General features: G+C 55.7%; 1 long non-coding RNA gene across 1 annotated transcript; it reads left to right on the forward strand.

The window, feature by feature from the left end:
- Window positions 1-1,580: 1,580 nt before the first annotated feature.
- LOC308200408 lies at window positions 1,581-17,161 on the forward strand. Its single transcript, XR_013955607.1, has 6 exons — window positions 1,581-2,405; window positions 10,870-10,960; window positions 11,099-13,870; window positions 14,251-14,387; window positions 14,512-14,632; window positions 15,604-17,161. It is a non-coding gene; the product is annotated as an uncharacterized lncRNA (long non-coding RNA).
- The last annotated feature ends 2,661 nt before the right edge of the window (window positions 17,162-19,822 follow it).

Consider the following 19,822-nt stretch of genomic DNA (forward strand, 5'->3'; position numbering starts at 1 on the left):
CTCCTTGCAAGGTGCCGCTCTGCGATATTTGGCTTTGCTGGGCGCGGAGGGAGCGGAGCGGGGCAGGACCCCAAAGTGGGGAGCCCCCCCCAGCCGCGGGCATCCTGAGCCTGGGGAGCGAGCGGTGAGCATGGGCGAGAAAAGAAACCCCCCCAAAAAGGGAGTCCTTCTCCCTCCTGGGGTCACCACGAAGTCTGCTCAGGGCAGCATCAGCCTTGTTTCTTTCTGGCTTTGTTTTTCTTTTTTTTTCTTCCCTTTCTGTTTCCCTTTTCTTCTTCTTCCATTTTTTTTCCAGATTTTCTTGTTTCTTCCCTCTCTTTTTTATTTTTATTTTTTAATTTTATTTTTATTTTTGCAGATACCAACATAAAAACCACCGCCTCGCAGCCCGCCCATGCAGCTCCTGGCTCCGGGGCAGGTGATTCTGAGCCGGGGATAGATGTCCCCGCAGCTCCTTCTTTCCCTGGCAGCCTCTAACCGGTGCCCAGTCACCGAACAAGGCAGCATTTTATTTTGCACACCCCTGTGTCCCCAACACTGCCCCGTTAGGAACTGGATGTCCCCGGTGTCCCAGTCCCTTTGCCTGTCTGGCAAGGGCAGAGGGGTGCCTGGCTTCTGCGGTGGGCGAGGAGGGCTCGTCTGACCCCTTCCTTCTCCTGGAAAAGGAGAGAAACTTTCATGGGAAGTTGCAGGCGAGCAGCAGCCCCATCCAGCCCCTGCCCGTGCTCAAGAGTTTTGCAAATGTTCAACTTGTACTAATTTTTTTATGGCTGTATTCACAGTTGTTCCCCATAAAAAATGGACCTGTGTTAGTTTATTAATAACCTAAACATTACGTATTAAAGACCTATGAGTGACACAAGATGACAAAAAGCTGTATTTTTCCAATATACACAAGCACACATTTAATAACCTTCTATTGCATCTCAGCTAGGCCTTCTCTCTGATGGTTCCCATGGCAACTGAGATAAAAAAGCAGCCATTTTCCATATCTCTATGAAAGTCTATTATATTGCAGGATTAGTTCATCTTCTGCTAAGGTCAAACACAAAGTCATACAACCTGAAATATTTAGAATCCATGTACATTCATTTTTTTATATGCCCTTTCATTTTCCACAAAAGACTGGGCTCCTCTGAGGTTTTATTCCCCAGAAAACGCTAAGCAAAGCAATAAAAAAATCATGATTAGCAGCTGATGAAAAGTTCAATTGTTTTTTTTTTTTTTAAAAAAAAAAAAAGTTTTTTTTTCCCCCCCTTTAAGGAAAAAAAAAAAAAACCCACACCACTATTGTCGCGCAGATAGCGCCTTCCCCATTTATCTCTATCAGCAGCCGTGATTGCAGCCGATAGCGGCCGCCTAATTGGGCTGGCAGCAATTTGCGGGCGGACGGCGTCACCTTCTGGCGGACCGGGGCGAGGCAGCGGCCGGGCAGGGGCAGGCCGGGGGGGGCCGGCCCCCCCCCCCCCCCCCCCCCCCAAGCATCCCCCGGGGACGCGCAGCGCGGCCCCGCTCCGCCGGCGGCCGGAGCTCGGGGCTGGAGCCCGGGGGGGGGGCGCAGGGGGGCACCGGGAGGGCACCGGGGGGGCACCGGGCGCCCTGAGCCCTTGGTGGGCTGCTGAATATTTTGGGGGGGGCCGCAGGTGCGGTGATGAAATATGCCCGATTTAGGGTCGGGGATGGTGTCCCGCTGAGGGGCTCGGAGCCTTTCACCCTCTGGTTTCACGCAAAAAAAAAAAAAAAAAAATATATATATATAAAAATGATAAAGGTAAGTGGAGAGGTCTAAGCACCGGTCTCCAGCGTGCTGCGGAGATGTAAAGCAAAGTCACTTTTTTCCCCCTTTTTTTATTTACTTTTTTATTTATTTATTTTATGATGGAGTTGGCAGAGTAATTCAGCTGGGTTTTGGTGACACCCAGGAACGCAATAAAGTAAAACGTGGGCAGCCCTCAGACAGCCTGCACAGTGACAAACGGGTTATCACCCTCGACATGAAGAACTACGGCTCTTCCTTTTTTTTTTTTTCCCAAGGTCACTCCTGAAAACCAAGAGAGGTAATTTGTGCGTGTGCCCGTCCACACCTGTGGTTCTGTTCACAGCCCTTGCTTCCCCACCTGCCTGGCCCACCCGGGACACCTGCGCACCTATAAAAGCCCCCGCCTGGGCTCTCCTCTCCTTTTGGTCTCTGTTTCCCTCTGCCCCTCTCAGAGGAGGGCAGAGAGCTGCATTTTTAGGGCTAAAGCTTCGTGGTTTTAGCTCTGGATCCTGGGACTGGATGCCTTACCTGCCTTTAGAAAGAAGGTAGCTGTGTTCCTGCTTTCGGTTTTTTTTATTAAAAGGAAGAAGCCTGGAAACGTGCCCTGAGCTGAAAGTTTGAAGAGGAGCACAGAGTGTCCCCGCATGTAGGTGGTTTTCTTTTTTTAAGCCTTGTGGTTTCTTTTCTTCCCTACTGCATCCTCCTCACCCCGGGCAGCGGCTGATGTGGTGTTTGTGTGCCTGGGGTCTGCAACCCTGAAAGCCCCCCCCCCTAGAAATCTGGCCATAACCGTGTCCCCTAGCCAAAAAGGGGTGGTCCAGCTGCTCCTCCGCTCCTTGGGGTGGTGATGTTGGACTCCCCCCGTGGCTCTGGCCTTCCTGTGAGGTCTGCCGCTGGTGGCCAGCAGCACAGGGGGGGCTGAGCACAAGGATCTGTGTCCCAGCGGGGTCGGGGAGCTGCTCGCTGCACGGCCACCCCCTTGTCCCCGAGGAGCAGGGAGCTGGGCGCTGGCTGGGGCTGATCCTGACGGGAGAGCTGGTACGGAGGAGATCCTCCACCCTGTTCCCGAGCACAGCAAGAGGCAAAGCATGGGGAGGGTGAGGGGAACATGTCTCCTTTGGGCTGTGGTTATTTAGATGCTTTCCAGTTGCTGGGTACTGCTGGGGCTGCTGTAAGGTGGCTTTTTGTGGGAGCAGCGCAGCTGCTTGTGCCCAGGAGGAAAGGGCTCCTGCTGGCCCTGGGTACCCAGGGATGGCCCGTGAGGGGTATTGCTCACCCCCTACACACACGCCTCAGGCAGCTCAGTGCGGTTTGGGATTGGGGGCAGTAGTGAAATGCCCCAGTTTGGCCCCCGGTTGTTTTTCTGTCTCTCGGCGACATCTGGCGCGTTGCTGCAAGTTCCCAGAAAGAGGCCCTGATGGAGGATGTCGGGGTAGGAAGAAAGGAGCTGACCTTGCTATTAAAAGGCAACATAAATGGAATTGTTTCAGACTGCTTCCAGCAGACGTCTCCGGGAAGAAAATCTCCTTGTTCTGCTCTGCTCCGTCGGGCCCTCGTGGGCAGCTTTGTCTGCTCATTGCTCGCTTTGTACCACACTGGAGGTGTTGATTTATCCTTGCTCCTCTTGCTGTCTGAAAAGATCTTGTGGAGTTTGAGGAGGATGTCAGCCCTGCTGGTCCCTCGTGGCTCCCTACGTTCCCGATCTCGTGGTGATGCCAACAGCCCTGATGTGCTTAGATCAAAGACGCTCATCTCGAGCAGGAAGCTCAAGAGTCCGGGGCCCAATCCTGCTCCAGAGCAATCCTGCTGAATCCAGCCCCACGTTCCCAGCCCCGTCTCTTAAAAGGGGGGAACTCTCCTGCAAACCTCTGAGCCCAGCTCTGAGCAGGGTCCCGGGGAGGAAGGAAACCTTCCCGCTGCACGGCTGCTCTTCGTGCTGGGGGAGAGGCAGAGTAATTACCTGATTAGCGAGAATCAGCCTCGCTTGCAGCTCGAGATGAATGAACGTTTGAAGCCCTCTTGGCTTTTTGGCTGTGATCAAACGTGGCATCAGTTTAACATCTGTACCCTTTATCTGGGGAGGGGGAAGGCTAACCTGTCTTGACACAGGGCACGAACTTGATTTAGAAGGGCTCTGCTTCGATATTTTTGTCTGTGCTGTGCGATCTGGGTAGATGATACTGCGGGGAGCTGATTTGCCTGCCCGGAGGAGGGCAGGGATGAGGACAACATGTGAGGCTGTGCTGGAAATTTGGAGAATGATGAGAGGAGCACGTGTGAAGTGCAGCGCAGGGTGGACCCATGGACTTGAGGACAGTGTGGGCACGGTGACAGCAGGCAGCCGTCGGGATTGAGACGTAGGGATGGTCCCTGCTGGCCGCAGGGCGGTCGGCTCCCCAGGCTCGGTCTCCTCTGAGCCAGGGCTGACAGCATGTCTTGAAAAACCCAAACAATGCATCTGCTGTGGAGGCATAAATCATCCCAGGTCCCGCTACCTGTGTCCTGGGCTTTGTGCTGGCAGTGTGGGGCTGACAGCCGGCGGTCGCCCCGCACGGCGGTGCAGAGGCGCACAGGGCTTGTCAGCAGCCCCGGAGCTAACAATTTAGATGATGAGCATGAGGAGCTACCGACTCCAGCCCAGGTGCTCCCTTTGTTGGGGCAGGTTGTTCTCCACCTGCGGAGATGCCACTGCTCCAGGTGAGGGCTGCAGCAGCGGGATGTGTCGGTGGGGTGTTTCTCCAGGAGCTGTGGGCAGGGACAGCCGCAGGCTTTCTGAGCTTTGTCTTAAAATCCAATGCCCCCCAGCCACCCCAGGCTGGCTTTTTGGTGGCAGAGACTTTCACCCCCTCAGGGGCGAGGCCTTGGGACCTGTTTGAAAAAAGCAGCCTGGGCTGGCTCTGCCTGCCCTTGCCAAGGGAGCCTCCTGCATGCTGGACGGAGGCTTTGGATGCTGGGCCAGGGAAAGCGAAACACAATCTGAGAACGGGGCTGGAGCCCAGCTCACCCATTATGCTCTGGCAAGCAGTGTATGTGGCAGCAGAGCTGAGTCCTGCACCCAGCTCCTTGCAGCAGCCCCATAAATCTCCAGCCCCGCAGTGTGTGCCGGGTGGACACAGTGCCCGTGCCTGCGTGTCTCCAGGAGGGTCCTCTGCCCTTCAGAGGCCAGGACAGTCGGTGCTGGGCGGCAGAGCAGGCTGTGTTTGGCTGCTGCAGGCTCTTTACACCTCCCACGGCATCTGGCTGAGCCGCTGTCGGGGACAGGATATTGCAGCCGGGATATCGGAGCCGCTCCGCCGGCCGGTTCCTGCGCTGTGGATGTGTAATGCACACCGCCACGGCGTGCAGTGTGTGGCTGTGGGCGCAGTGTTTATTTAGGTGTTGAAGGAGAAATGAATCTCTGCTGTTTCCCTCTAGGCTGAATCTTTACCTGCTCCCGCAGCTGAGAGCCACTGACGCTGTTCCAGAGCCCAGCACCCTGCTCCCAGTATGGCGGGCAGATTTTTCCCAGCATTTTGGGGAAAAGCCCTTTCCCCTCCACCCCTAATGAAGCACCCCCTCCCCTTACCCATGAAGGATTTTGCCTTCACCTCCAGAAGCTGGTCAGGCTGTGCTGCACTGCCCTTCCCCTTGTTTTTCCCAGCTCTGTTTTGGAAACAAGTGAGTGACTTTGGGCAGAAATCTGCCCAGCCCACAGAACCATAGCAGTGCTTCCTATGGGACTGATAAAAGCATTTTTTTCCTCTGCAACCCAAAATAGCAATTTCCAGTGCACCAGGCACACCAGCACAGGAGCTGAGCATCCTGCCCTAGCACATCCATGGCTCCATGGATGCAGGTGAATTGGGAGCAGTGCTGGGAGCATCCCTCGGGGCTGTGCTTTCCTTAACCCGGGGGTCTTGACCCTTTTCTGCTGGGCTGTTCTCAAGGCTCCTAAACAAAGACCATCCTTCATTTGGTAATGTGGCTGCATTTCTTGGACGAAAGGATGGATTTCTCCATAACCCCCTTTTTTTTTCACCAAATTAAGAGGGAAGAGAAGGGGAGGAAGGGAAAACCCCCAGCCCTTGTCCTGGTGGCATGTCATGCTTGCCTTTAATTGACAGACCTTGTTATTAACGTTTTCCAGCCGCCTCTCATCCAGGGCTCAAACCTCCCTTTTAAAGCCCTGTCATGTTAAAAATTGACATGTGTTGACTTTGGCCTGGGAGAAGCTGGGCCCTGGCTGTAGGTAGGAACTGCATGTGTTTAGTCTGGCTTACGTTTTATTTTCCCCTTTCATCAAATTAGTTCAGCTGTATTTTTTTTTTCCTAAAGGAAAGAAAATAAAAGAAAAACTGTTTGACAATCTGAGGCTCTGGGTTAGAATCGTAGCATCGCGTTAAACCAACAAAAAACAGCTCACAGACGTGGGCCGAGGCAGCCGGGTGGGGATGGGGCTGCAGGGGCAGGAAAAGCCCCTGTGAGTAAATACGGTCCCCAGGGAGGTGCACAGAGATGCCTCCTGCAACCCCACAACCCTGGCTGTTTGTTAGTCTTACGTCTTCCAGTTGGGGTAATTGCGTTCAGGCTCACTAAAATTAGTGCTGTCCTGCACTGGGCTTTGCCTTCCTTGCCTGCCCTGCAGCAGCCTTGCTGGGGGCACCTGTGTTTGGAGGTGGGACCTGGTCCCTGCAGGGCTTGCAAAGGCTCTGCCTTGTGCAGGGGGAGATGCTGGGGGAGAAGAGCCTTGTTTTGAGCTTCCCATCTAAGTACATTCACCACTAAAGTCTCATCCCATCCGTTTGCCACCTCCTTCTCTGCATTCACACCGCGTTATCTGCCCATGCACACAGTTGGGCTGCACCAGGACATGCCCTGTGGCATCCACTAACTCCTGTTACTGGGCTGAGACTTTTTGGGAGCGAGCTGTGAGCCCAGCAGGGTGCCCACCAGGCTGAACTGGGACCGGGAAGCACCAGGAATGCCAATGGGGTGCATTTAATGCAGACCGGACTCCCCCTGCCCCAAGTCACCGAAGGCCAGGGAAATGCCAGCTGCTGTTTTGGTGCCAGGTGGAAATAAATTGATGAAACCTTTTGGGTTTTTTTGGCCTTATGAGGGGCTTGAACAGGTCCCATCCATGATGCTAGCTGCCCCGCAGGTGTCACTGCAAACCTGTGGGGCTCCTGGCTCCACAACAGACCCCAAATGAAGTCCTTGCACCCAGGGAAGCGTGGAGGAGACCGGGCACCACAGCCTCTCAGCCATCGTCCCTCTCACAAGGGTCCGGCCCTGCACAGGGGGGCTGAAATATTTCCTAACAGCTACTTTTGTAACATTAGTGAAATCAAAGCAAAACGTGTCAAAATTCCCATTAAGACACATTTAACTTCCCTTGTTCCAGGACAAAGTGCCTCTGCCTGGAGGCAGGTTTCGGGTTCGCTGCGGCAGCCGTGGGAGACTATTGGATTACAGGGCAGCCCGGAGCCAGGTTTTGCTCTCTTCAGGGTAAAGGCTTTTTCTAATCAGGATCAGTTTAATTCTGTCATCTGAATTATTAGCTTGGCTCCGCTTCTGGCCCGTGCAGGAAGGAGACGAGGGGAAGGAGCCCGCTGCTGCAGGATGGGAGGGGAGAAGGGAGACAGCCCCAGCCCCGAAGGGCAGATGCCTGGGACCTGCTCTTTGCACCGCAAAAACCCCGTGGTCACCTTTTAGATGATGATGGATGATGGAAGGTGTGAAGGCCTCCCAGGGCTTTGTGGATACACACTAAGTTCTGCCATAGATGAGAGTTATCCTGATTTACAGCTGAGGAAACTGAGGCAGGGCCAGTGGCTGCCTGCCAGCGAGGGGGGTGAGGGGATGTGGCACTGCCAGCACCTGCCCAGAGCTAGGATGAATTAAATCCTCATTGACTGGAGGAGATGGTAAAATCCCTCCTTTCCTCCTGGAAAAGCCAGCATCTCCACATCCTGGCTCGCGTGTCAGGGGAGGCTGTCGGGCCCTCACCACATCCTTGCTCTGAAAGGGATATTTTTTTTCCTCTTCCTTTTTATTTTTTTTCCAGGAGTGGGGGGTGGAAATTGGAAAGTTGTTTTCCCTGTTATTCCTCCACATCCTTGCTCCCCATGCCGTGGGCAACATCTGTGGCAGCATTTGGTTTATTTAACCTTCCCAGCAGGCACTAGGCAGCAGCAGTAATAAATAATAATGAACTATTAGCAGGTATTGCTGATGGCATCATTAGGTGAGCATGGTGGGTAGTCAGCACAGTTGGCTGTGGGTGAAGGGGCTGGCAGAGCACACCCAGCAGCCAGTGACCAAGGCTTGGTCTATCAGCATCTCAATGGGGCAAAATCTGGCTGGATTTGAGGCGTCAGAGGGAGTTTGTTGCTTCCTGGGGGCAGCAGCCAGCCTGGGTGCTTGGGCGTTCCCAGGTGGATTCTCAAAATGAGGGCTGGTAACACTGAGATAGCCACGCTTTTGTTCTGTCCATGCAGCTCGGAGCAGAGGGGAGTTGGATGCCTGCCTGCCAAGGCTGGCACCAAGACACCCAAAATGAGAGGACATGGGCATGGGTGACGTGGGTTTAGGGTTAACCTGCAACAGCCAAGGGCTCTGGTGCCTCTGGATTAAGCAGGTGAGCAAATCCCCAGGCAAGGGCACCCAGGTGAGCGTGAGCAGTGCCATGTCCTGGACAGTCCCTGCAAATTAGCAGGAGGCAGAAATAAGGCAGCAGGTGGACCCTGCTTGGTGCGAGCATTGTGGGGTCCAGTCCCCGTCTGGAAAAGGGAATTGCTTCCAGCTGCCTCCAAGGAGAGGAGCGGCTGCCAGAAGGTCAGGCAATTGCTGGGTTAGCCACGGAAAAATACAGCCTGGTGCTTCCTCCCCTCATGCCAACGTGGGAAGCAGCTCTTACACGTGCTTAACCTGTGGGGGGAGGCATTTCTGTGAGCTCTTCCCCATCCCGTGGCACTGGGACACCTCTGCTCCTCGGCTAGGGTCTGAGCCTGGCTAGGGCTCGGATGTGCTGGCAGAGCTCAAGAAAACGGCTGAGTTGCAGAAGGGCTGGGCAGTCCTTAGCTGGCCTGCTACTGGGTCATGTTCTAATGGGTTTTCGTAAGGTTTCCTTAACATTTGTGCAGTGCCGGAGAGATCTAGCTGGTACATGAAGTGTCGTCGGCCCACTGGGTTCAGGGACAAAAGAGCTGCTCGCTCCCTGGCTGGGAGCAGGGAAACCCAGCACGGGGCAGCAGGATGACACAGCACCATGTCTGGCTCACTGGTGTTGGGTAACCCATGGCTGGCCCCGTATCAGCCAGCTTTTTGGGGTCCTCCACACGGCAGCACTCAGCTCCAAGCAGACGGAGGCTGACGTGATGTTTTTGGCTCGGTTCGTTGCTGGCATCATCAATCTTCCACAAGAGATGCTCTCCGCTCAGCATCTCTGATGTTATCACATCCCCACTGTCAAGTGCAGGCTGAAAAAGTGTCCCAGCGCTTTCATTTTCAGCCACTTAAGCCCTGAGCATCTCCGAAGCCTTGGCTCCGTGCTTCCTTCTGCATCCTCACCACCCTGCATCTTGGGTGCCCTGCCTGCAACATCTCGGGGGGTTCTGAAGTCTGTAGTGGGTGCCCACCGTGGGAGGGCAGGGCTTTGTCTTCCTCTGTGCACTGATGAGGTGGGATATCCAGCACAACTACTCGTGCAGAATGCCCCTTCCTGGCTCTCCGGATGTGAATCAAATACAAGGACCGTGGTTCACACGCTGCGGGCACTGACTCGTCTTGTTCCTTTCTCCGTGGTCTGCTTTAGTTTGTAGAGCCCTTCAGGTCCTCTGTGATGGAGATTGTCCTTCCTCTTAAATTAGGGGCTGACAGCTGCTCGTGAGTCTGGGAAGGCAGCAGTCCTGGAGTCCCCTTTCCTTGGCCTCCTTCATCTGATGGAGTCAACATGATAGCTCTTTGACCGAGCCCAAAAGCTTTCCAAGGAAGGCAATTTTATGGGGATGCTACTTTGGGATGTGCTAGTTCGTCTGCACTTGGCGCTGCGCCATGTGTTTAAGGCTGTTGAGGGTTGTAAGATGCAGTGCTAATATACGGCATCAGCCGGGCTGGTGCCTTCACCGACACCTGCTGGCCTGGGCCGTGTGTCTTGGGCTCCTTTTTCTATCTTGTAGAGAAAGGCTGAGGGGATGGGAGATGGCATGAGCCACCAGGCTTGGCGGACAGGGACAGCGCTTCCCAGGGCCACCAGCTGGCACAGCCCGGAGCTGGCCAACACCTCCACCGTGCTTCAGCAGCACTTCTTCCGCAGGGACATCGGACCTGCGGCTGCTCTCGGCGAGCACTGGCCATCCCACAGCCCTGGCTGAGCATTTCAGGGCACGCTGCCACCCACACACGGGAGAGGTCTTCTCCTGGCCGCTGCAGTGGGGCAGAGCTGCTGGGCTTCCACGCCTCCGCGCTGGCTGGTGCCCGCTCCCCTCACCCCAGGGTGCCTCACCAAAATAGCTGCTATGGAAAGGGGTTTGTTGACTTTTTTTTTTTCTTTTCCTTTCCTTTTTCTTTCTTTTTTTTTTTTTTTTCTTCCTGTGCTCAGACTTCCCCAGGCCTCCTCAGAAGGCTCTGGCATATCATCCTACAGATGTGGCACAAAAGCCCTGGTTGCAAAATATATCCGGCATGGCAGTTGGTAGTGTTGTGCAATCTCCATCAACTTACGGAAACCACCGTGAGATACTATTAAAGAGAGGCTCCGGCCCCATCCATCACTCCAGCCGCAGTCACGTGCCGCTGTCAGGCAGGAGGGCACCGGCAGGCAGCGCGGGGGCCGGAGGTACCGGGAGCTTTCCCTCCCCGTGGGTGCTCCACCGCAGGGACGGGCAGGATGGGACCTCTCTGCTGGCAGCTCAGAGCAGATCTGTTGTGCTGCCACTGGTGTCCTGCCATTGCACGCTGCTCTCCGTCATCTGGTGGTGCTGTTGTTTTAATGCTGTAGGTCAAAATCGGGGTGGTTTTGAGTGGTCATGAAAAAGGCGATGGCTACGGCAGCCAAGGACCAGGCGTGGGTGGGACCGTGCAAGCCACTGGTCAGATCTCAGCATGTTTCATTTTTCCTAACCCAGCAGAGACCTTCCCTGGGGAGCGAGGGACAGCCCATGGCACCGCGTCCGAGGGCAGCACGTTTGTGTGAGCAGGAGCTGCAGCAGCGGACCCCAGGTCAGCAGAAGGGAGGCTGCAGGTCAAGGGATGCTGCAGGGACTCCGGGCTGGAGGAGGGAAAGGGATTGCAGGTGGTTGTGGGGACAAGGGCGTTCGGGCTGTTCCTACACACCTGCCTGGTTTTCTTCACCTCCAGGGAACCCTTTGGATGGGGGCAGGATGCCACAAGCTCAGCTCCCACGTGCAGGGAGGCGACGTCTGGCCTGGTGATGGGGCCGTCCCCTTCTGGGCTCCGTGGCTCTTGCTAGTCCCAAACAGGTGGGGCCTTGGCTGCAAGCGGACCCATGTATGACAACCCGGGTCTCCTGGGTCAGCAATCACATCAAGGGCTGTGGGGAGGGACTGGCAGCCTTTGGCCATGGGCTGACCTGGGCTAGAGGATGTGGGTCTCCCCAAAACCCCATCCATCCGTCCCTGTCCTCGGGCACCTTCCTCACCAGCCCCAGTGTCCAACTGTGAAGGGACATAAGCCAACGAACCTGCTCAGCCCAGCAGGCTCGTTATCACCCCGGCTTTATTGCACCTCCAGGCCCGCTCACCCTCTCCCCTCAGTCACGTCTCGCTCTCCGCAGCATATTAAATCCCCGAGGGCTGCCCGGGCAAAATTGCCGCTGCTCCATTACTCTGCTGTCAGCATCCGCCACCCTCATGAGAATCAGGCTCCGCATCAGAAAATAATAAAGGCGATGTTATGAGCAGAGGGGAGAGGAGATTAAAAACCTGTTTAAAGAGCCTGCCGGTCCCTGGGCTGTTTATTGCACGTTGTGGCTTTGCGTTATTTTTGTTGTCACCAAAGTTGGACTTTTAATTTTCCCCTGATCGTGAAGTGACTGCCTTGTAATTTCCCTATGGCTCTGGGGATTTAAAAATGTTGTTTAAAGTACCTGTTGCTCCCCAGGATCAGCTGGGGATGCTTTCACTGCATGTTGAAGGGCTAATTAAATCCTTTATTCCCCCTGAGGTGACAAGCACTGGGGCTGAGCAGCTCGGGGGGGGCTTTGTGCACCAGCACCGGGCCGGCTCTGCACTCCCTGGGACCTGGCCATGATATATGCGTTTATCCAAGACCTTTTTTTCTTACATGTGATTTACTTTCCAGGGCGTTTTGGTCAATTTTCACCCTTAATGCCTTTGGCTAATGAGCCTGCTGCATTTCACAAAATGGTTTTCATGCACTGACACGCTCGTGCTACGGGTTGGCAGCACTATAAAGGGAAGGTATTTGGGTCCTGAAGCCAAAAATGCCGTGTCCTCCATCCCCATGCCAAATGTTTTCTGTGAGTTGTTGTTTTCCTCTGTGGTTATGTTAATTAATGGGTCGCTTGTGTCAACGCAGAGCTGCCCAGGTAAATCCTGCAGGGATTTACCCCGCTGGGGTGATGCCAAACCAAGGGTCAGCTCCTGGAGGTGTCCAGGCCAGGCCAGGGGGATGGTCACTGGTGTTGGGTTGTCCCAGCTTTGGCTTTGCCCAGCAATGTCCTGCAAACCTCCATGGATGGGGTTCTGCAGCAGGAGAGCGGGGCTCTGCCTTGCCTCTGGTCCATCCCTCTCCCTTTAGGTCTCAGGGAACCAGGTTTGGGACTGTCCCACCAAGAGTTTGCATCGGCAAGAAAAAATAAAAATTAAAAAAAAAATAAAAAAAAAAATCCACTTGTTTCTAAAAGAAAACTCCAGGCTGAGCTTTCCCAGCTGGAGGGTAGGGGACGGTTGCTTTGTAATCGCTCCCGGCTTACTGTTGAAAACATCTTGGTCAGATTTTTATCAGCGCCTGAACAGGAACAGCCCCGAAGGACTGGCTCTGGGGAGATTAGGGGGCTGCTGGTGCAGCACGAGGCGCTCCCGCCTGGCTGGGATGCGCTGTACGGGACACTGATTTGGTGTCTGCCCGGGGCACTGGGGGTGCTCATAAGGAAGGTGGGATGAGTTTTCTTGTGCTCCGAGTGGTGTGGAAGGAATAAGGAGGCTGAGGGCTGCCTCACAGGGACAGCACCGGTGTTAGGGTTGAGGCTTGAGATGCAAAGAGGGAATCCAGTGGGAAGACATCGCTGCTGAGATGGGATTGAGATGTGGCCAGGTGGTGTGTGGGGGAGGCTGGAAGTGGTGAGATGTGATCAGTGGTGTTTCTGAGCAGTTTGGGGTTAAGGTGGGTCCTTACAGCATCCCCTCAGGAAGGTGACCGGGAGAGGAACCTGTGCACAAAGAGGTGATGCTGAAGAGCAAGAAACTGTGGGTCCGGGCTGGGCTGGCTGTGCAACGGGCAGGGAGGAGCTGGAGCTGGGGCCTGGCAGCAAGCCTGGATTTGGGTCTGGGAGGGAGCACGGAGGGGAAGGGGAAAGAGGAGCCCCCCAGGCAGTCAGTGCTGCTTGGGGAGCCCAAACCCTGCTGGGACAAGCCCTCTGCTCAGCCGACATTGCCCACTGGCTTCTACATCCTTCCAGAAAGAAGACAAGCCCTGCTCCCGCAGGAGCACAGGCCAGAGGGGAAGGAGGACGGCGTGGCAGGGGCTTGCACCAGCCCTGTGCCACCTGGAAAATGCTGGCGGCCGTGCTGGGCAGTGCTGGGGGTTTCCAGTAAGCCCCGGGCTGGGGCAGGAAGCGTGCCGTGGGTGGCAGGAAGCTGGCCGCCGCGCCGCCCGGCATTCCTGCGCGCTGGAAAGCCGAGTCACGCTTCCTGCGGCGTGCCTGGAGCACCTCCGCCCCGAGCAGCGCCTGCTGCCCCGCTGGACGCGGCCCTGCAGCACTCATTGTCCTGCTCTTTGGGTCAGGAGCAAAGCGATGCTCGGAGGCTTTGGTCCTCAGCACGGGTGTGATGCAGCCCGGTGTCTGTCCCGAGGATGCCCCGGGCACAGGCTCCAGCCATGGTCCCTCCGGTGATGGTCACACCGCAGCAGGGAGGTGGTCACGGCGAGGTGAGGTGACAGCTAACTGCAAGGGTGCATGGCATGTGTGTGTCCTAGGTGACCTCAGCGTGAGATGGGCAGTGCCGCACCGTGATGGGTCAAGGCAGAGCCCCGCAGCCCAGGGCAGTGCCCTGTCCCTCCTCTCCCACCGCAGGCTCATCCCGGAGCATCTCCCCCATGCCGCGCAGCCATGGCCAAGGAGACGGCCCCTCACCGTGCCCCCTTGGTGGGACTGCTCCATTTCCAGGCAGGCAGATGAGGCCTTGGGGTCTTCTCCTAAAACCTCCTCCATACTCATGTTTTGGGTTATTTTCTTTAAGGTGCTTCAGCTTTAGCTGGTAAGATCTCAGCCAGCTCCTCGTTGTGGTTTCTATTTGCTTTCCTCTTAGATCTCTGCAATTCCCCTTTGCGTATGCCCAAGCCCAATTAACCAGTGTGCCATTTAACCAAGCCTGGACGATGTGCTGCCTCCACGATGCTTCTCCAGGAGAGTTTTCAGCTTTGTTCTCCTCCGATAGTCCACCAGGTGAGCCCAGTCCTCTGCAGTTCCAAATGTCTAAGTTTGCTCATGTTGTTGTTCTAGTTTGTCACTTTGTTTTTGTTTCCTTTTATTGTATTTATATTGTGTGTTATTGGCTTGCATGGGAAAGTCTATCCGGGGTCACATACTGGCTGCATTTCATCTGGCATCTCGCAGTCACGCACAACCACTGCTCCAACACTGCTGGTCGCAGTGGGTGCTGCTCTGCTGCCCTGTCCCGGCTCCTGCAGGTCAGTGAGATTTTTTGGGGTATGTGGTGTTGGCAGCCCCAGGGATGGTGTCTGTGTTGTCAGTGGAGGCGTCAGCAGTGGGACACGGCCTGAGCAGCCCCGCTGGCAATTTGTTTGGTAGGAAGAAGGCCCGGGAGCTCCTGTCTGAAGCTGACACGTGCCTTTAGCTGGGCAAAATCTCCCTCCCAACCAGCATTGCCGGGCCATTGCAGAGCTTCTCGTAGTCCCAGAAAACCTATTTTTCTGCTCTTTCTCGTTCTGGTACGAGTCTAACTGCTGGCATAACCCTGGCCCACCAGCAGCCCCTTTGCAGCCATTCACAGCACACATGGAAGCAGCCTGGTCCTTTCCGAGACCCCATCCCCACCTGCCAGCTTCCCCAAGCCCATCGAGTGCCGTCGCAGGCTTCAACATCTCCAAAGCAGCTCACGGCGAGCCTCTTAGTGACACCCACATCCCTGCCCTGTCCAGCAGTGACCCCAGTGTGCCCCCCCCCCCCCCCCCCCCCAAAAAAAAACCCTACGGAGGGGTCAGCCCCCGCTGTGGGAAGCAGCTGGTGGCTGTGGCTCCCGACGGGGCTGGCGAGGTGGCAGTGATGGGCTCCCCATCCCTCCGAGCCTGCAGCAGCAGAGCAGAGCCAGCAGGGCTTCCAGGGAAGGAAATCCCAGCGCTTGGTGAGCTGCAAATAATCGCGGGCGGCGAGGGGCAGGAAGCGCTTGTTAGGAAGGAGCGAGGAAACGGAGCCACTGCCTCAACCCGAGCAGGCTTTTCAGGACCGGAAAGTGGGAGTAGGAAGGCGTAAAAGCGCTTTGAGCTTTGGCAGAGGATCGCAGAGGGCAAGGGGTGAGGGGACAGGGACAAACAGCGGTGCGGAGCTCAGGGAGGGGGCAGCCCGCGTGTGCGTGCCGTGGAGGGGACTTCACGGTGGAGCTGCTAATTAACTAAGAAAGGCTCGTCTCCACGCTTGTTAGGTTAACTCAGCGGGGATATTGCAAAAGCAAATTCCTCCCGGCAAGTGTAATTACGGGGCCGGAATTCCTCCGGTTCCTTGTCCTTGCCGCGAATCCTGCTAAAGCCATCAGGTGAGGACACGGGGTGAGGGGGCGAGGGGGAACACGCAAGCCCTTTGCAATAACAACCCTCTCCCAGCGTGGCAAGGATTTCACATCAAGGCTTGACGTTTTCCTCGCTGATTATTTCGGGGTGGAAAATACACGTCGGACTAAACCGGCAGGGTCGCAGGGCTGCTTCCCCCAGGGCAGCGCGCTCACGTTAGCGGTGGAAAGAAGACAGTGAGGGGTCTGGGCAGGGCACCAGCAGGATTTGGGAGGTACCCATGCACGGCACAGCGGCCCTGGATGGTGCAGGGGAAGGCTGCTGGCCCGCCAGCATCCGGCCCCATCTGCCTGGTAGAGAGGTGCCGGGCTCAGAGCGCCCCAGCCCAGCGCATCACCGCAGCGGGGTGCTTCGGGGCTCCCCAGGCACATCGGGCACCCTGTGCTTGTGCCACTGCTACCTCTGCAGGAGGGGAAGGTGCTCGTGGGGTGTGTGAAGACGTGCCTTGTCTGGGACGCCAGGTACCTGGGGACATGGGGACAAGGCAGACGGCGTGGGTCAAGGGGAGAGTCTGGGGATGGAGGGCACGGAGGGGGTGGGAGAGGAAATGTGGGGGGAGGAGAAAGGGCGAGCCTGGGACCTTAAAGAGCAATTAGTCAAAGCTGAATTGTTTTTCTAAACTCTTAATGAAAACAAAGAGTGGGGCATGGCCCAGATGGTGCCAGGGGATCAAATAAATGTCGCACTCAGGAAGCAGCTGCTACTGGGAATGTTTCCTGCCAGCCCTGCTGCTGCTCACAGCCACTTTTATTATTTGTTATTTTTCAGGACTGCAGCTGGGGTTTCCCTCCAGCTGTGTGGAAATATGCTTAAGGCTGGTCCACGAAGGGCCCGCGAGGGCTCGTCCCTGCCTGCAGCATCCCTGGGGTGCGGAGCATCCCTGCCCGGTGCCCCCGGCCCCCTGCGGTCCTGTCCTCCAGCTCAGGTGCTGTGTGCCTGTGTGTCTGTGTAGGGTTTTATCCAAGGGTAGTGCCCTGTTTCCCTGCCAGACCCTAGTTATCTTCCCATGGAGGGTTCAACCTGTCCCTGCTCCAAAGCAGTGGCTGATGTGATATAACCAAAGGGAAGAAATTTGTTCAAAAATGAATGTTTTGGGTTGTGTTTTCATCTGTCTGCTGCTTTTTGGGAGCTATTTTTTTTTCTGTAATCCCATGGGCTAAAAAGTCCTTGCTTTTAGGAAAAAAATATATAAAAAAATCATAAACCACAACTAAACCAAAAACTCCTTGACTCCAGCAGATGAGGATTTAAGGGATCCTGTCCCTTATTAGAAATTTAGGAAAATTTCTGCCCCTTAGTAGCCAGCAGACTCCACATGGGAGCCACATATTTGCGGCACAAAGCAGTGAGAAATGTGGCCATGCAGGGTGGCTGCTCCCAGACCGATGTGCACACAAGACAGAAGGACTTTTTACCAGGGTGTGTTTTTTTCCAAGGGCAGCCCAGCTGCGGGGACCACTTGGATGCCCCCTGAGGAGCTGTATACCCGTTTCCTGCCCTTGGCTTTTTATACACGGAACCCCCCAATACACCCAGCAGGGCAGGACCCTCGCCACCCAGCCATGCCCCAGGAGTTTTGCTGGAGCCGAACCCCCAGCTTTGGCCATCGTGGGATTTGGAGGTGCCAGCCTGGGTTTTTTTGTGGGTCGGGTGGGATCGGCTTCCCGGCTGTGCTGGCCGGGGCTTCGCCAGCTCCTGCTGGAGACGCCGCTTCCCCGCCCGTCATTGCGTGCCCCGGGGTTTGCGGTTACGTCCTCGGAGCCGTTTGATCCCTGAAAGTTGCAGCTGATCAAAGGGGCAGCTTACGGGAACGAGCTGCTGGGAGACTTCCTCCGGTGGTGCCAGGGGCAGCGCTGGGGAGGCGAGGGAAGAGATCTGTTAACTGCTGCGGCTCTGCTGCTCAGACAGCCCAGGCAAGAGCCGGGTGATGGAGAGTTTTGAAGAAAAATAATAATAATCTGATGGGTGGCCTTGAGTTTTCCCTTCTCCACATAAGCATGTTTTAAAAAAATGTGAATTCCAGCAAAAGCCCAATGCGCTCCTCAGGTTTGGGTTTTGCACATTGGTTGGGGAAGGGAAATGACGACAAAAGCTGGGGGCACTGCCAGCCGGCCGCAATAGCCCCATTCCAGTCCCATGTTTCTTTTGTTTTTTAGCATACAATTGAACTATTTTTGCTTGTGCAGGGGAAGAAGGAGCTAGCGGTGGTGGCCCTGCTGCAGTGACCGTGTGAAGCCCTCCCGTTGGTGCATGGGGGTGACACCAGCGTGGGGACAACTCAGCCCAGGTGGGTGCTGCCAGGCTGTGCCTTGGCTGCAGGCTCCCCCAAGGTCCCCGTAGGGCCGTACCCCAGGCTGGTGACCCTACAAATCTTCCTGAGGGGCTTTTTGGCTCTTCTACTCAATCAGGAGGCTTGTTGGCAAACATGACCTGTGTTGGGCATTGTTCGTGGAAGAAGGAACATCCTCAGGTACGGCTGCACCCCACCATGTCACCTTGGGAGGGATGGGACGAGCTGTTTGGAGGGACCACATAGGGGTGGCCACCGCCCCAAGTGGGACCTTTCTTAGCAGATCCAGAGCATCCAAATGCTGAGCCCCAAATGGGTCCCATGGCCCTGGGGTGGGAGCAGGCTGGCAGGGAGCAGAAAGCCACCAGGTGGTTGCAAGCATCAGAGAGGGCTGGGAGGGTGGGTGGGTTGGTGGCTGTTTGATCCCACACAGGGTGCTGGAAATAAACCGCTTCCAGGAAAAGGAGGAGGCTGTCAGGGATGAAGCTCTCTGTGTGTCACTGTGAAATCAGGGAGGCTATTTATAGGTGGCTAATTGATTAGGGCGGCCACACTGGAAGGAAAGGACTTTCAGGAGTGAGCACCCAGCCAGCTTTGGAGAGGCATCAGGGAGAGCAGAAAGTCCCCAAGTGATCAACATGCTTTGGAAAGAGGTGTTTCTCTGGGTGCCTGGCTTTTGGGGTATGTCCTGAAGAGAAGTCATAAGTCTGTGCTGTTCTTGGGGGCCCCTTGGTAGGACAGAGCTGCTGTAGGTCCAGGAAGCCCCATGCAGATGCTGGTGGCTGTGCTCTGCACCGAGGCAGGAGACAGCTCTTGGCTCATAGACTCCCCCCCCACCCACCCCAAGGGTACTTTTATCATTTCTGAGCTCCAGTTAGGCTTTGTCCACAGGAGAAGCTCTCAGCTTTAATATGTTGAAGGCTTCAGAGAATCCCTTAAAAGCTGCACAACCTCCTCCTAGGTGGGATGATTTTATTCCTTGGCTTCTTGAGCCAAACCCATTCCCTCCAGCCAAGGGCTGACCTTGCTGTTGGCCATCGGGCTCCTGAAATCAGTGTCTCAGAGTGACAGCAGCTCTTCCTTGCAGCCTGGAGGACACCAAGCTGATCTCCAGGCTCAGCCTGGGCAATGCCACGTGCCCGTGGCAGGGAACAGCCCGTTCCCCAGAGGTCAGAAGGTGAGATCCCAGCAGGCGTGGATGCGGCTCACAGGGAGCCGGACCCGGCCGTGCCCGGGGACCGTGCTGAGCCGGTGTGAGAGGCAGGCATGCAGTGTCTCAGAGTCTGCTCGTTTGGAAATGGAGCTCTTTTCAACGGTTCTGTTATCAGATGGAGCATTTCCTTCATCAGTGTTAATATCCATGTAGTGAAACAATGAAAGGGCTTCCTATCAGTTCCAAATAGGACGTGAAAAGCTCTCAGCGTTAAGAGTAGAGGATGCTGGAATAGGGCAATGGGAAACGCCTGAGTCACTGAAATGCCTCTTTGATTCCATTAGGCTGATATGTTCAAAAGGGAAGAAGAAAAAAAAAAATGAGTGAGAGTGGAGCTAGTTAATGATCTGAGAGACAGAGGGCAGGAAGGGCCAGTGCTTGCAGCGTGGTCTCTGCAGGGAGGGAGGGCACGGAGGGATGTGCTGGCACGGGCTCTGGAAAGTGGAGAGCACAGCGGGGAGCTGTGTGCAGGGAACAGCGCGGTTTGTTTTCGGAGAGAGGGGAGGCTTGGCGGGGAAATACAGAAAGCTTTCACCCCCTGCACCTTGTCCTACTGCCGTGTGCTCCAGCT

Source organism: Anser brachyrhynchus (genome assembly GCF_964034855.1).
Source record: "Anser brachyrhynchus genome assembly, chromosome: 10".
In the NCBI taxonomy this organism is placed as follows: domain Eukaryota; kingdom Metazoa; phylum Chordata; class Aves; order Anseriformes; family Anatidae; genus Anser; species Anser brachyrhynchus.